The sequence below is a fragment of the Schistocerca gregaria genome, chromosome 8 (genome assembly GCF_023897955.1).
Source record: "Schistocerca gregaria isolate iqSchGreg1 chromosome 8, iqSchGreg1.2, whole genome shotgun sequence".
In the NCBI taxonomy this organism is placed as follows: domain Eukaryota; kingdom Metazoa; phylum Arthropoda; class Insecta; order Orthoptera; family Acrididae; genus Schistocerca; species Schistocerca gregaria.
The window spans coordinates 332,100,641-332,114,893 of record NC_064927.1 but is presented as its reverse complement, the minus strand read 5'-3'; positions in this window follow the sequence as shown (position 1 = coordinate 332,114,893).

Here is a 14,253-nt window from a genome sequence, read left to right as displayed (position 1 = left end):
ACTGTCCGACGGAGGCAGATTGGAGCGGGATGACCGTTGGTTGGTCATTCGGTTGGTCGTTTATCGGCCGATGTATATTTGGTTCTTTCACCGTTTCCGGGCCTGGGCAGTTGGTCGGTGGGCGTGCAGCAGCGAGGAGGTCTCCGTGGTGCGTGTCTGGCCGGGACTTGGCGGTGTCCACGAGAGGTCGGAGTGTGATGGGCTATCCCCATTGCAACGAGGCCCGTGGCTCACCGATCCCGGACACGAAAGTTACGTCTTTACTTAATCTGCCAGCCAGCCACAGCTGTTCACATTGTGTCGTTTGAATTTCGTTGTGGGCTGTTGAGACATCCTTGCGCTTGGACCGTTGACTGTGCGTCGTTTGCGTTGTCGTCGGATCGTGAATGGTTGGCCTCACTGCCTGTCTGACTTGCGAGCGTTAGTTCGAACATCTGAGCGCCCTTGTGTACTATGCTATTTTTTTAAAAATTTGTTCTTATTGTTTGTACTTCTATGGCTTCTAGCCCATTTTTTTTTAAATTAGAGTTGTTTTGCTCTTAAGGCCTTCAGCCTAGTTTAAAGTACTGTCTCACGCAAGTCCATGAGCATTTAAAATTTTTTTTATGTTGTTGAATTTTTTTAAGTCTTCGACCTTCAGCCGATTTTGAGTTTGAGTTGTTTGCTCTAAGGCCTCGGCTTCACCTAAGGCCTTCGGTATTTAAAAAAATTTATGTTATGGAGTTTTACTTATTAGGCCTTTCGCCGATTTGAATTTAGCTTATTACTTCAGCCTAACTAAATATATTTTTTAATATAAGGCTTGCCTTTTAAATTTCTTATTATGCTTGTGTTTTAAGTTATTGGCCTTCAACTGTTTATAAATTAAAGTGGCTTTCAGCCGGTAGTTAAGTCCCCATGATTAAAGCTGTGTGTTTAAAAAACTATTTTTTTGATATCTTGTAATGTTTGATCAAATAATAAAGTTGTATGTCCGAGTGTAACTGACAGCGCCTTATTTTGGCCCCTCTCCACAATTTACAGTAGATGTCCTGGCCTGCAGGATTAGCAGGGCGTTTCAGAAGTGAACGGGTGAACATTTAAATCTAAAAACAAGGTCCCTCTTTTGTTTAACGGCAACCTGTGCCTTAGTACAATTGTCCCGGCTGTATTTTCGACCAGGATCTGATTCATTAGAACATTAATGATCGCGTACAAACCAGAAAGGAAAGGCTATATAATAGCGGGACACATTTTCAAACGACAACTAGTGTCTTAATACAATACTTTGGTCTATATTTACGATCAATGAGCCGACATACTAAATTTCTGAGGGTCGGGTACAAACCTTAAAATAATAAGGGACGGCAATATAATAGCGGGACAAATTTTTAAACGACAAGTATTGTCTTAGTACAGTACTACAGCTAATGTTTACGACCAAAGAGCCGACCGAGTAAAACTCCGAGGGTCGGATACCAACCAGAAAATAATAAGGAAGGCAGGTATGCGATGACACATGTCACCAGGAGGGTTACAAAATGTTACTCCTCTTTATCAGTAAGCACTTCCATGGATCCACTGTGCGTTGCAGCGGCTATGAGTGGTGCCCACGAAAGCCAGGTAGAAGAGGGCAGCCAGGCCACCAGCGGTCGTCCGATACGAATGTGGCCAACTAAACAACGGAATGTGGGTCTGCTGCTTGTAATCCACGCTGACCCTGATGAAGTAGTCCGGTATCTTCGCCCTGCGCTGACCCTCATTGCGCAGCTCGTGGCTTAGGCCGCTCAGACCTCGTGACCACCTCTCGTCGCGACGCTTCCGCCAATCCTCGAACTTCGTCCCTCCCTTCTCAGGCCAGCGAATCCACGTATATATCGGAAAGCAAAGACCTTATGGTGACACAACCGACAGATACCAACCCTTCCTCATAGATACTGGCAATGGGGCCGCAGGAGGGATAGTCGATAGTACCTTTGAGCTAGTGGCGCCAGACAGAACGGTCTACTAACTTAATGGCGCCACGGCTCAATCACCTCAGTGGAACAGCGACATCAAAGGGCAGCCAGTGACAACGTGCTGCTCGCTGACCGCAGTATCTTCCCACCAACAGTGTTCAGCTTACGCTTTGTGGGCGTTTGCTTCTGCAACCACCTTTACGACTGCTGTAGTTTCGTGAGTAATAAATGAACGTTTTAAAGATGCTGTTTTCATGACAAAGCGTTGGACGACACCTAGGCATTCACAAACCACTCCAACAATACCTTTCCCGGGGTAATGAACTGCTAGCTTCAGTTCAGCCGCCGCCTGTAGGCTGCCCCCGGGCTCTAGGGTTGGTAGAAATACGTATGTGCATCCCAGACTACTTACATTCCTTAGTTTCGATAGCGTTGTGTAGATGTGTATAGAATGCATTCTTTATAACGCTAAACAGTATTTGAAATAAATACTTTGGGTTATGTTTCTTACCACACATCAAACTCCCTGGAATATTTCCCATGAGAATGAACAGTCACACTCAAACATTAGAACAAGCTATGGCTTTTAACTATTTATTTTTTCTTAGAATTTTAAAATTATATATGGTACTTTCATCTTATTTCTTTTAAAATTTCATACTGCTGTGTAATTTTTGTATGATTATGTTTCTGTAGCGCATTTCATTACTAGCATTTTTCCATTGACATGGAGCACCTTCTCACGGGCTTCTATCAGAGTTATGTTTTATTCATTGCACGTGTAGATACCCTGATCCTGCTGTACTAGAACCTGCTAAGCTTGAGAGGATTGATATTACTCTATAAAGTTCTGCTGATAATCCAGCAATGACGTAATCAGAAATGTCTACATATCCAACAATACTGACAGTTGGGCTCCCCACAAAATCATGATCAGCCAGCCTATGACTTTCTTTGACTGATTACATGAATCATTCTAAACTTGATTTGTGATAACCAATTCAATATGCTATCCAGGGTCTGCCCAACAAACAAATGGATATGCTATGTAATGGCCTATTTCATCCTATTGTTGCAGAGTGTGTAACACAATAGCTTGGGCACTACATACCTTTTGCTGAATCATTTTTCTTTCTGTTCACTACACACCTTTTGTTGATTCATTTTTCTTTCTTTTTTTTCAACATTCTATCATTAAGATATTATAAATATTGTTTGATTGTATTAATAGCACAAAAGTGTTTGTTCCTTCCTCTGTAAAAACTTTGATGTCAGGGTCTGATTCTATGCAGTGTAGTGTATCTACCATTTAAATTCTTTGTCTCATTTCGAGGGAGACAAAACGTACTGTATGTAATGGTCATTTCTGTGTGAATAATTTTTTGTAGAAATGTCAATATGTACATATGTTCTGTTTTATTTAATATGTTTGTTTGCTGTTATGTAAACTGCTGACCTTCACTTAGAGTTCTTCGTTATTTTTTATGAAAAACGTAGTGTGGTTCCCCTCGGGAACGGAACTGTGTAGCGCGCAAAACGTGGCGGGCATGTACAGAAAGGTGGAGCAAAGAGTCAGTCGGGGACGAGCTACCAAACTGTCAGCTGCTCATGTAAAAGTTGTGTCCTGTGCTGGTGCCGAGAGAGGCTTTCCGTGCCGTTTTCCAATGCCTCGGATGGATGGATAAAGAGCTTGTACCTGTCATCGCCACTAAGAAATGACAGGGTCCAGCATTTTCGCCTGCAAATCCACCCAGCGACATGCACTCGCCACCACTTTGCGCAATCACAGAAAAAAGGAACCAAGGAATTGTAAATATGTAAATTGAAGGATCAGCTCATTGGATGTTTTAGTGTGCGCAAATATAAGGTAACTTACACTCGAACTCTTATACCTACCTTGATATTTTATCCCTAGTCACACAACCACTTAGGGTCCTTCCAATGTCCAAAATGCATACCGAGTGTCCATATTGTGAAAATAGGAAAGCCAAGTGTTTACTAATTAATGCCATTTGAAGATAGTAAGAAGAAACTAAGTTAAAGTTAATGAAGCGGAACTGAGTAAGATAGTAAATTAAGCTTGCTGAAAATAATTTTTCTATTAAAACTGTTTATTAATATTTTGATGCCAACTTCTAAAATGAATGTTCTCAAAGCTGTGGCTTATAGAGTTTTACAAATTAAATGATCACAGTGCAACCTGTTGAATATCACCTGAAGGTGAGCTATTGTCTTATAATCACGTTAAGTTGTATTCTACTGCAGTAGAAGTTGTGAACTGTTACTGTTGAATGTTACATGTTCATGTTTGATAAGGGCTTGTTTCTCTAGTGTATTGAAAGTGTGTTTAATTTGCGCTGCTACAGTGGTCAAGATTAAGGGCCTCCCGCCATTGAAAGTAGTTCAAATCCACAAAGTTACTTAATTATAGCGAGTTTCAATTAATCTTGCTATTCCAGTGAAATTCTGTACAATGTTCCATTACTCTTGTGTATTAAAAGTGTATAATAATGATATAACAGGGTCAATAGTTTGTCTATTGTGCTCTTGCTAGATAACGATTAATAGAAAGACCACTATCTATAAAAACAATAGTTCCTTTATTTAAAAGACAGTGAGTAATAATCTGTTAGTGAATTCGATTTAATTTTCATTTAAGTAGAAAGGTGTTTAGTAGTGAGAGACTTAATCTATGCACAGTAACTAATTTTGCTGTGAACCATATCCATATTTCATGGCAAATAGGAATATGTTTGAAAAGTAATATTGAACCTATGTCCAATTTACGATTCTACAGTGAGTATTAATAGTAACGTCATTGAGACCATTCAGTTTGACTAAGTCCTCAAGTTAATAGTGTGTTTCGTTATCTGTTATATTTATACAAATAGTCTTGTTCTCCTATAACTGTTAGCACTTGCATTAATGTCAACATCTGCTAGTGACAGAGTTCTTTGCGCTCTCATATGATAAAGTATAGGTTGTGTCTGACCATTAAAGTTACTCACATCTATTTTCTCGAACAAGAGTCTCACTCATTCTTATGTCTAATTAGGCTGGCAACCGTTTTCTTTGTCATCATTTGGGCGCTGTGGATAAGTAAATTATTGTTTGTTACTATTTGAATATTTACATAATTCTGACGTTCACTTGCGATAAGCCACCTCTGTTAGGTACAACACGGTCAACATAACAAAATTCCTATCAGAGGGTAACACTGCTCTGTTGCTTTATACCGTAATTGCATTATCAAGGTAGTTTTATTTCACAACCTGCCTTCAACTTCAAGGTTATGGTATAAAAGTAGCAGACGGTAGTGTTAAACGTCGCTTTTCCGTGACAGGACTACTTTGTTCTGCTGGGCATAGTACGTAATAAGCCAAACTTGGTATTTGATTGTACAAACTACTTAAAAGCGGTTGCAGTGTTATAAGTGGATTAATTTTATTGAACATGTTTAAATTTTTCAAAAGTTTTACCAGGCGAGCTCAAAACAGAGAAGGTTAGCACTGGTTTAGTGTGTCAGACGTTACGTTAACAAGGTATAATGTGAATGCAACAGACCTCAGAGTAAGGCAGGAAGAAACGCAAGTGGTGCTGTGAGGTAACACAACTTAACTTCACCATCCAAGGGCCATTACAAAATCGAATGTAGGCTGGAAGAAGCGATAATTTTTTAGAACAATTCTCATGGAGAACAACGGTTACCCTTAGTACTTTACAATGAAGATGAACAGTGTCGACCGGAAGAAACCTTTATTTTCATGGTTGAGCCGTTGACTTTCACAGAGTTAGTAACTGCTGCTCGGTTCACCACCACCACCGCCTCCCAACATGGTATGAGGTCTGAGGATGGTCAGTAACTGATCCAAACTACGAAAGTAAAGGTTTCTTGTGGTCAAGACTTCTTATGTTCATTTTAAAGAAAGCAGCAAGCTCGGCGTTCCAGGATAATTACGGAATTATCACAGCCATGTAAGGATTGCTGTTGAGTACAGTACAAGAGGGCAATACACCCACAGCCACCACGTCACAGGCGTCCTTGTGCAAATATTTTTTTCCACTGGCATGGAGCTCCTTCTCACGGGTTTCTAACAGAGTTATGTTAACGCTAATTGATGGAGTTGTCTCATTTTTGGTGAAAGTGTAGCTTGAAGTCCAACTTAAAGATATCACTGTAGGTGTTCGAAATGGTCACCATTAACATCCACACACAAACGTTGCCGCCGAACTGCAACACGAACTACTGACTGCAACGTGTTCAGTTGGATATTTGCACATGAATGCACGATGCATTGCGTTGTACTGCGTTTCCCTTCAAATACCAAGGTTTCCAAAGTTCAAGGACGTACTCTCTCATGCTTCCATTCTGCCCGGGTCACAAGAACCGGAGAGAATGACAATCTATTGAGTTGCAATACAACCGTGACACACTGATCGATGTCGGCCAGCCTGCTATCAGCTTGCTGACTTCAACGCCGAGATGCGGCCAATCTGGTACATATCACAGCCACGGCCTGCAATTGCTACCTGCTGGATCATCGCACGTGAGAAGACTGGGTTGCAGCCAGCATTCCAACACTGTTATCGCGGATGATTGCAAGCTGCCATCATCATACCGACAAGGTTTGGTGGATCCTCACAGCCTCCTGACCAATTCGTGAGCCTCAGGTGCCGTGTTGGTCAATTCACCGTGGATAACCAAGGTCTAGTCTTCACGACAATCGACATACTGCACCACAGTTGTCAGTCCCCACCTGAGCGCGCGAGAAACTGTCTTCGTGAGCGATGGGTCATCGCGGAGCATCTGCGCGGGAAGCGCCTTCCTCGTCGCGCCGCCGTCGCTAGCATAGCATGTGTTCGTGGCACTGACCTTGTAAGTAGGCTGTTTAGGTTTTCTTATTGGTAACGCCGCTTAGCGCTCGGTATGAAAAATCACTGGGTGTGCTGTGCGCAGTCTGTGTTTAGTTTGCATTGTTGTCTGCCATTGTAGTGTTGGGCAGCTGCAGCTGGATGCTAACAGCGCGTAGCGTTGTGCAGTTGGAGGTGAGCCGCCAGCAGTGGTGGACGTGGGGAGAGAGATGGCGGAGTTTTAAAATTTGCAAGAATTGGTGTCATAATGTGATATATATTTTTTGACTATTAAGGTAAATACATTGTTTGTTCCCTATTAAAATCTTTCATTTGCTAACTATACCTATCAGTAGTTAGTGCCTTCCATAGTTTGAACCTTTTATTTAGCCGGCAGTAGTGGTGCTCGCTGTATTGCAGTAGCTTGAGTAACGAAGATTTTTGTGAGGTAAGTGATTTGTGAAACGTATAGGTTAATGTTAGTCAGGGCCATTCTTTTGTAGGGATTTTTGAAAGTCAGATTGCGTTGCGCTGAAATTATTCTGTGTCAGTTTAAGCACAGTCTTGTATAATTTTTCTAAGGGGACGTTTCATATGTCGACCCTTAGCCAAGGATACCTCACTGGAATCTTCGGATTTTTCTTGTAGTTTGTGTAATTAATGTAGCTTTTGTTTATTGCTGGCGCGTAATCATAGAGAGAATTTCCTTTGTAGTTGCAGTCTTTCATTTTTGAACAGTAAAACAGTTTTGGCATCCATGTAGATTTTGCACGAAGTATTTCGCAGCTGCGCTTGCAATTAACTAGTTATTATTTTCAGTGCTATGTTAATGTGTTTTCTTATTTTGCTCTTCAAATTGTGCTTTTCTGTGTTGTCGTGTGAAATATTGTGACTATAATGGCGTGTGAAAAACTTAATACTAGGCTCCAAAGTAAACTGAGAAATGACAGTGAAGACGAAAGCAGTGTGTTAGCGCCACCATGCAATGAATTAACTAATGTTCAAAGTAGTAATTTGGTAATTGTACATAGGGAAATGTAGCGGTCTTCAAACAATGGTTTAGACAGTGAAACAATTAGTGAACAGGGAAGCATTATCGATCGATCGGTTGGCAACCGCTCGCCTCAGGACTCCGAAATGACAGGACACATTCTTGCAAATACTGTATTCAGGTTTTGCGTCCTCACCGGTTTCTCAAATAAGTCAAGACACATTTTCTATTTTTCAAACTGCGAATATTGCCGGTTCAAATAGATTTCCAAATAGCACTAAGGAACATGTTTCAGACACCAGTGCACTGTTATTACAGTTAATGCAACAAATGGGACAAAAGCTTCAAAAGTTAGACACAATGGAACAAAATCTTCAAAAGTGAGACACAATGGAACAAAATCAGAGACAAACACAGCAATAGTTGGACACAATGGAACATAATCTTCAAAAGTTAGACACAATGGAACACAATCAGAGGCAAACATAGCAAAAGCTTCAAAAGTTACACACAATGGAACAAAATCAGAGACAAACACAGCAAAAGCTTCAAAAGTTAGACACAATGGAACAAAAACTTCGGAAGTTAGACATCACACTTGAACAAACACGTGAAGATTTAACTACTGAGTTACATAACATTGAATCGAAATATCAAAAAATCTGTAATGACGTAAAAACACAAATTTGTGAGCATTTTCAACCTATTTTTTGGCGGCATGCAAACGCATTACAGAATCACGAAGCAGCCATAAAAGAATTGCAAACTGTTGTTCGTGAAAATCACGACACCTTGCAAGCTAAAATGGACTCAGTTGCATCCACCGATTCGGTTACGCAACTTGCAAGAACTCAGGAAAACTTAAAGGACACAGTAGATTCGATTTCAACACAAATGAACTCTCTGAAACTTGGTTCAGAAAAACACACTGAGGAAATGCGTTCACTATCGGAGAAAGTAGCCGAACTTTCGGATCAGTTCACTAATTTACACTCCTGGAAATTGAAATAAGAACACCGTGAATTCATTGTCCCAGGAAGGGGAAACTTTATTGACACATTCCTGGGGTCAGATACATCACATGACCACACTGACAGAAAAACAGGCACATAGACACAGGCAACAGAGCATGCACAATGTCGGCACTAGTACAGTGTATATCCACCTTTCGCAGCAATGCAGGCTGCTATTCTCCCATGGAGACGATCGTAGACATGCTGGATGTAGTCCTGTGGAACGGCTTGTCATGCCATTTCCACCTGGCGCCTCAGTTGGACGAGCGTTCGTGCTGGACGTGCAGACCGCGTGAGACGACGCTTCATCCAGTCCCAAACATGCTCAATGGGGGACAGATTCGGAGATCTTGCTGGCCAGGGTAGTTGACTTACACCTTCTAGAGCACGTTGGGTGGCACGGGATACATGCGGACGTGCATTGTCCTGTTGGAACAGCAAGTTCCCTTGCCGGTCTAGGAATGGTAGAACGATGGGTTCGATGACGGTTTGGATGTACCGTGCCCTATTCAATGTCCCCTCGACGATCACCAGAGGTGTACGGCCAGTGTAGGAGATCGCTCCCCACACCATGATGCCGGGTGTTGGCCCTGTGTGCCTCGGTCGTATGCAGTCCTGATTGTGGCGTTCACCTGCACGGCGCCAAACACGCATACGACCATCATTGGCACCAAGGCAGAAGCGACTCTCATCGCTGAAGACGACACGTCTCCATTCGTCCCTCCTTTCACGCCTGTCGCGACACCACTGGAGGCGGGCTGCACGATGTTGGGGCGTGAGCGGAAGACGGCCTAACGGTGTGCGGGACCGTAACCCAGCTTCATGGAGACGGTTGCCAATGGTCCTCGCCGATACCCCAGGAGCAACAGTGTCCCTAATTTGCTGGGAAGTGGCGGTGCGGTCCCCTACGGCACTGCGTAGGATCCTACGGTCTTGGCGTGCATCCGTGCGTCGCTGCGGTCCGGTCCCAGGTCGACGGGCACGTGCACCTTCCGCCGATCACTGGCGACAACATCGATGTACTGTGGAGACCTCACGCCCCACGTGTTGAGCAATTCGGCGGTACGTCCACCCGGCCTCCCGCATGCCCACTATACTCGCTCAAAGTCCGTCACCTACACATACGGTTCACGTCCACGCTGTCGCGGCATGCTACCAGTGTTAAAGACTGCGATGGAGCTCCGTATGCCACGGCAAACTGGCTGACACTGACGGCGGCGGTGCACAAATGCTGCGCAGCTAGCGCCATTCGACGGCCAACACCGCGGTTCCTGGTGTGTCCGCTGTGCCATGCGTGTGATCATTGCTTGTACTGCCCTCTCGCAGTGTCCGGAGCAAGTATGGTGGGTCTGACACACCGGTGTCAATGTGTTCTTTTTTCCATTTCCAGGAGTGTATCTACGAAGGTAGATGATAATCTGAATGACACAAAACCGGTAGTCTTTAATGACACAGAAGAGTGCGAACAAATTAGGAAATTGAAACAAAGTCTGAATCAAATTAGTACGCAACACCAAAGAGAAATCCGGGAAGTACAAGATCAGCTGACACAGGTAATACAACAAATACGTATTTCAGAGGACACTCGCCCTCCAATACGGGAAGAGGGCCATAGAAATACGGAACAGCCACAAAATAATAACACAGGGCATTTAGGAAATTATGAAAGAAATTTGCAAGGTACACCGAATTTTGAGATGGAACCGCCGAAACGACGTAACAATGACCGACATGCGACTCGCCGACATGATGATTTTGACTATAAGCTGTTCATTACTACACGTAAATTCAAAACATTTAAGAATTCTGGCAACGACATTCATCCACAAGCGTGGCTCCATCAATTCTCTCATTGTTTTCCTTCCAACTGGCCACTAGAGCACAGATTAGAATTTATGTGTGGCTACTTAGAGAATGAAAAAGATGTAAGAATGCGATCGGTCATTCACGATTGCCACAGTGATGGAGAATTTTACCACGCCTTCCTCTCAGCATATTGGTCTCAAGCCACACAAGACCGAGTAAAACATGGCATCATAATGATGAAAAATTTCGAACAATCTGAATTTTCAAGTCTTGTGAAATATTTTGAAGACATGTTACATAAGAATCAATATCTTTCAAACCCATACAGCCCCACAGAACTCATCCACATTTGCTTAATGAAATTGCCTGAACATTTACGACATATTATTTTGGCAGGACGTTGCAAAGACGACATTGAAGCTTTTCAGGGACTCTTACAAGAATTAGAAATTGACACTGACAATCGCGGAAAGCGAAAACAGAAGCACAATAATTACAGGTCATATCCGTCGCAATTCCACGATGAAAGAAACAATAACTGGACACGACAAGGCTATTCTCACAATACAAATCGTGAGCAAAACAGACACCACCCGTATGACAACCACTGGCAGAGTAATAGTTACAGAGAAAGATCGTATTTCCGTATAATGAACATGACAGAGACAATCATAGAAACAGACAATATGGCAACCAGAACTATTATTATCACGGAGACAGAATAATTTCAAACGCAAGGGTCCACCGCGCAGTGATAATTCAGGGAGAAATTCTCCACCACTTAACCGACAAGAAAGAAACTACAGGAACTACCGACATGACGACAGACGATACGATCGTAACGACAGACCTGAATTGCATCAGAACTGGCGGGATTCAAACAGAGCAGGGCCCTCTCGGCAAGGTGAATTTGTAGAAGTTAGGTCTCCTAATCCCATTAACGACGCGCGCCAACAAAGAAACAGACAATGACTCGCACCGCAGGCAGCCGCGTGCGCCGGCTGACTCGGAGAAAAATAACATAAGCTAACCTTGAGCAAAATTCCAGTTATCCTTACCGACGTAACCACATGATAATTGCTTTTCAGTTGAAACTCTGCGTACTAGGAAGAGTAAAGGTTTACATCACATTTCACATGTAAAACCTTTATTGAAAGATAATCTGCTTTTTAACTTTGTCTTTGCCATAAAACATTTCACTTCACATTTCTAGTAGGCTTTGTCACACTTAGAAACTGTTAACATGCAACAATGTTTTGAAGTTTACTATCCAGTCTAGAACCTACGGAACATATTTAGACAGTATTTACGAGTGCATTGTTATAGTGAACAGACATCACTGTGTTATTTCGTGTGTACATTCTTGCTTGTTAGTTGCACGATTACGTAACGATTATAAGGCTCACATACTTAGAACATTTACCAGTATTGCTAATGAGATATTAATGCAACATTTTGGTTTACTTGAAAATACATTCTGGATTTAAAGTACTTTCTGTGAGATACTAGATGATACAGTGGTTAGTTTATGTGACAGATACACGATTTTATCACGACGCTACTAATAAGTGACAATTTACAATGTTGCTTTTGCAGTTTATCTGTTTTATATCTGCACAGTTTTTCTGAATTTTTCTGGAAAGTAAAACATGTTTTAATAGTAACTTTTGTGGTATAGCTACAATGAGACAGCCTTTTCTGTAGCACAACAATACGTACAGAACAGTACTTACTTCATCACTGGAATAAGCGTAATAACTAAGATATTTATACGCAAAGCAATTCACTTCGTTTATTACGAGGTAAGTACATTGACGTCAGCAGAACTTTGCTTACAGAGGACGATAACTACGACACTTCCACAGAGATTATCTTACAACAATACGCACAGTTTAAGGCTACAGTACACGTATTTGAGTGACTAATTTTGTACTTAAAACATTTATTTTTAAAGATATTTGAAGTACAATGATACAAAGGTTTTCTGTGATACATTTCATTCCATTGCTGTAATCTGTAACACCTGAGGATATAATCACATTAATCCTCAGGGGGGTACACGCTTACTTTGTGTACTATGTGTTTGGCAAGCACAAGGAGCCCTAGCTAATATGGTATTTGTTTATACAACTTTACACATCGGTACCATATTTCTCTAACACATAAATTACACAGCTATCTGATCATTTAGCTGAGAGAGACAAACATTTACTTTACTACATCAGTGACAGATGTTTACGTAATTACACCATTGGATAACTTCACACTTACGAAGTTGTATTTTGTCTGCACTTTGTGAACTGTTCATATTTTTTTCGGAACCATTGTGATACTATGAGAGCTTTGAATGACATATTTGGTATGGGATCATGATTTTTAAAGTACGTTTGATGCAGATGACACTTGACATGAGCAGAGAAATTTTTTTAAGGTTTTGAAATTATTGGAGGAAGCTACAACGTTTTTGAGAATTGACTGAGATGTTATGATATTATTACGACGACGATGTGTATAATGCTGTTGCGCTATGTTTATGATAAATAAACTGATGCTATTTGATTATGCTACATATCTGTTATGATGAAAAATTGAAGAAGTGTCTACGAATATGTGTATATGTAATAAAGGTAAGGAATAACGAGTAGTGGTTAGGGACTCTGGTTTGTGAAAAAGGTTGTTGGAAACCAAGAATCGTACTTTAAGAGTTATGAAATGTATGTAAATGCGTGAATGTATTACAATGCCGATGAAAATTTTTTGGACACTATTATATTTAAAGGATTTTCTTTCTACAGATTTGTAACGCAAATTCTCAACCTGTGAAAATATTTTTATATGTGACTGTCACTGTAGCGGAAACTGACGTCGTAAATTTTTCAGTAAGAAAGGTAAGTGACCACCTGCACGTAATGCGTCGTGGGCACCCAGCTGCGCGACAGGCGCCTGGAAAAAAAAAGCCATTAGTGTGTGCCTGTCAGAGGCACAGGTGGAGAAAAAAAAGGGGCCATTATGATCGCTATTGACATTTCTTTGTAGAAAGCGTCGCAAATACGACACGCTCAAACTTGAAAACATATGATTACACTTTGGAGTTCTTAATTTATGATATTTATTGAAATGAAATGATGACAAACATTCCATGTCTATTGTCTTGCCAGTTGGAAGATTGTTTACTGCATTATGAAATGACTTATGGCTAGCGAACGACGTTTCGCGCCTTGCTTCGCCTATTTTGTTTAATATCTAGTTTCTAGCTGCCCTGCAGCATTGGTTAAGGTAAAATTTTATAGATGTACTAATATAAATATTTTATGCCTACAGACCCAGTAAAGAATAACTTCGTGATATACTTCCAAAACAATGAGGGAGCACAAAAAGACATTTCCCTTCACAGGAACTGCATACATAATTTTCTTTTCAAGTACTTGGTAATTTATTTCATAGTTTTTGTGGTGCACCACTTTAATTGCATAGACATTAAGATGTGAATAGACATTGTCCTTATCTGCATTGTTGTCTGTAGTGTAACATTTCTTCTGCTTCAGCTTTGTCATGTTTAGATATAAATTATTACATTTATTGCTGCTCGCTATGCTTACTTGCATTTTTTTGTCATTGCTGTTTGTATTAATTGTTTTGTGCTGCTGCATTGCCT